The sequence below is a fragment of the Cebus imitator genome, unplaced genomic scaffold (genome assembly GCF_001604975.1).
Source record: "Cebus imitator isolate Cc_AM_T3 unplaced genomic scaffold, Cebus_imitator-1.0 Scaffold73, whole genome shotgun sequence".
NCBI lineage: Eukaryota > Metazoa > Chordata > Mammalia > Primates > Cebidae > Cebus > Cebus imitator.
In genome coordinates, this window is record NW_016107388.1 from 2,143,116 (window position 1) to 2,147,202 (window position 4,087).

Sequence of the window (4,087 nt, forward strand, 5' to 3'; positions counted from 1 at the left end):
TTAGTTATTGCTGCCTGAAGATTATACCTGAAATTCAGTAACGTTTGTCTTCTGTTCTGTCCGAGAAATGTGTGAGGGGAAAAGACACACGCACAATACTTTAAGTGTAAACAACCTTTTTCTCACGTAAATGACAATGCAGATATAATAAGCACATTATATAATCAGCAAATTGCAATGGGAATGGGAGAAGGGAAAAGATATATATGTATATTTACACTCACCAGACTATGGAGGATTCATCACCAGACTGAGAGTCAGCCGCACGTCAGTGTACAGATGAAGAGAGGTCTCATGAAGTTTTGGCACGATCTGGGACCCTAGCTCTTTTTGTAAAGGCCCTAGGCTCTTTTTGTAATGAGTTGTTTGTCATTGAGGGCCAGTCGCAAGGGCCCTTTGCGACTGGACACAAGGAACACAAAAAAGTCAACTTGTTTTGCGATTGTCTGTTGTTTTTCAATAACTAATGTATAGGAATAAATTGAAATACAGATTTTTCCTAAACAGTGTTGGATGAATGCCTCAAGGGGTTCCTACAACCTGTGCCTGGATTTGGTGGCCATTGTTTGTGTCCACATTCAACTGAGTTCAAATTTAATATTTAACTTTTCCTCCACAACCCCCAACTTTATTATTTCACAAAATTGTTTTGACTATCCTAATTTCTTCTGCTTTTCTATGTAAATTTTATATTTGCTGCACAGAAGTCTGCTATAATTTTTATTAGGATTGCATTGAATCTACATATTAGTTTAAGGATAATTGGCAACCAAAAACCATTTGGTTTTCTAATTCATAAACACAGTACAACTCTCCATTTATCTAAGTTGTCATTGGTTTGCTTTTAAGAGTAATTTATAGCTTTAAACAATAGAGATCCTGCTTGTATCTTATAATATGTATAAGTAATTATTTTTGGTGCTATTGTAAACACTTTAAAGAGTAGATTTAAAATTCATTTTTTGCAATAATTTTTATATATCTACCTTATGTCTTGCAATCTTGTTGAATTCACTTATAAGTTCTAGAAGATTTTTTTGTAGATTTCATGGGAGATTCTATGTACATAATTATGGGTAGAGACAGTTGTATTTCTACTATTTAAATCTGTGTAGTTTCTGTTTCTTCTCTTGCCTTATTATACTGGCTTGAAATTCAGATATGATGTGGAAAGAAGCACTGAGAATAGAAATTATTATACCACCTTATCTTAGGAGACAACTATTCAGCATTTCACAATTAAGCATTATTTTAGCTGTATTTTTAAAATAGATTGCCTTTTCAGTTTAAGGAGGCTTTCTTCTATCTCTGGTGCACTAAGAGATTTAATCTAAATGGACGTTATTTATTTTTCTGTATCTGTTGAGACAAGCATATAATTATCTTTGTTTGGTCTATTAATATGCATCACAATACACTGCTTGATTGTCAAATATCAAACCAGCTTTGCATTCCTTGGCATATTTTCACTTGATTGTAACACAGACTTTTAAGACTATCGCTTTCTTCTCAGTGAAACTTTAGTTGAATCTCCAAAGGTTTTCTTTTCTTTTTAAATTCTAGATATAGACAAACGAAGGTTCTGGGTGGTGACACGCAAGTACTGAGAGAAAGGAGCATCCAAAGAGGACATGGAAGCTTGCCTCGCCCCAAACCCGTACTTTGCCCTGTATATGTCTTTCTCTTGGCTGTTACTGAGTTGTATCCTTTATAACGAAATCAGTAAACCTAAAACAAGTAAATCTGTCTGCAGTTCAGATACTGAGAGTGGCTTTCATTAAGGCCAACAAAGAAAACCTTGGTCTCACACAATACATTGTTTGGGCAATGTTAAGAAAAAAAAAACATTAAGATGACAGGATTTCTTCTTCATATAGCAGCTGATGATGTAGGATAGTAGATAATTGAATTACAAGAGCCAGAATTCCAGGATGTAAATGAAAGGCACAAGCATTTATACAATAGCTCAGTAAGATTCCAGATGAGCCTAGAGACAGATTGAGGATTCTACAGGCAATTAAGGATATAAAGGGTGCAATAAAAGAGCTCAATAGAGTGAATAATGTCTTCCAGAAATATCAGTACCAGAACCTCAGGGCACTTAACACCAAAAGAAAGTATTTTTAAAGTATTCTGAAAGTTTCAATGGTAATCTGAAAATTTATTTCAAAGATGACAAAGCAACAAATATTCTCAGTGTTTATCAATTAACTCATCAATTAACAAACTTGATTATTCAGACATTAAAAATTGTAGCCTGAAAGTTCTATGTTGGGATGTATTTCCAGCAGCAGTGTCAAAATGCCTTTATCTGCAAATTTTTATCATTGACTATATAAATTGTGTCTTTCTTAAAGACCTATAATAAAAGATTTTAAATGAGATTGATGCTTTTTTAACCATATTCTGGTAAAATGTAGCATGATTATAGTTTCACACCAAAGATCTTGCATCATATTTGCTTTTTTAAAGAATTATAGTTCAAGAAAGTATGCCTTAATATATCATTATATTCCATTTTGAAAAAGAAGTTTGCTCGAATTTAGGTCCCAGAAGCAGTTAAATGGAAATGTATGTAAATGTGTAATACTACTTAGGTATGGTAGAAGAGTCATAAATTACATCTCAGCATATACATTATAAACTACATAAAAATTTGATTTTGTTGATATTTAAATAGGTATAGAGGTGAGCATTAATGCAAAGTGCCTTTTCAAGCAGTTTGCAATTTTAATAATTATCAGCAAAAACATGGTATTTTGTAGAAATATCAACTCTTTAATTAATGATTTATGTTCGCTGATACACTTTGCATTTATCCTTGTGAATTTAACCCTTTGAAGTCATCTGTGGCTTGGATAACATGCAAGGGTATCTTTCTCATTTAGTTCTGGGAGGTAAAGCACAGCTTCCCTCGCCTGCACTCCTGCACCACTGTGCTCATCTATCACAGCTTTCCTTTCCCATGTATAATCTTCACTCAGAATTTTCTAATCATTTTTCTTTGTATTTATTCAATTTCTCTAATATGCTCCTTGGAGGCCATAACATTGTTCTATTAATTTTTGTCTCCCACAGCCACAAGTTAGGCAATCAAAGCTTTTTGAAAGGCATTGTGAGGTTTGCTTATTTTTCTTAATTTCCCTTTTGAAAGGGAAAAAATAATGTGCTTATTTTTCTTAATTTTCCCTTTCCAAAGGGAAATGCCTTTGTCTTTACCATAATCCATGCTACTGAAAACAAATTTTTCTTGAATTGCTTGGTGTTAGCAACTGAAACTAAAATTATATAGTATAGAATGAACTAAATGGCCAATTCATTATTTGTCCATTCTAAACATCTTAAGAGTTGTGGATTGCAACATCCATACTCAGCTATTTTCCCTCCTAGGTTTGTCAGTCCCAGATATAAGCCAGATCATGTTCAGGCAAGGGCATTAACGAATTTAGTGAGATGGCAGAGAAATGACCTTGTCTATTTGCATTCTCTAACTTGTACAACTAAGAGCATATAATAATGTTTAAAGTGAACAATTTGATACCAAAAAATAAATACTCATGGAAAGCAAATTGTTTAATTTGAATTTTTTAATATTTATTAAATCCATATTACTATACATCTGTTTATTAAATTATCCCTTCTGTACCAATATAAGAGACCACTAGCAATATCACTGCTCTACCATAAGTCATTATTCTCAGTCCATACTTTACTGATGTTTGTTTGCCCTCAGAGCAGGTCTATTAATTTTTAAAAATTTTATGATATTACAATTTTTTCCAACTTCAGCATAGGTCATGTTGCAAAGTAGACACTTACTAAATCATGGATAAAAATAGGAAAAAATAAAAGGTTACGAGTGAAAAGAAGCAATTATTCTCCTAGTCTTTTCACTCACAGCATTTTGATTTAGTTTTCCAATATACTAAAATTTAAATTTCAGAAGGCTATTTCAACTGCTATGAAACAGGCTTTAAAGCATGCTTATCTAGAAGAAAGTTTTTACACACTTGGAAGTCTTAGTAAAACCATATAAGATCAACGAAGTACTTAATTGCAATTGGTTTTTTTTTTTTTTTTTTTCCTC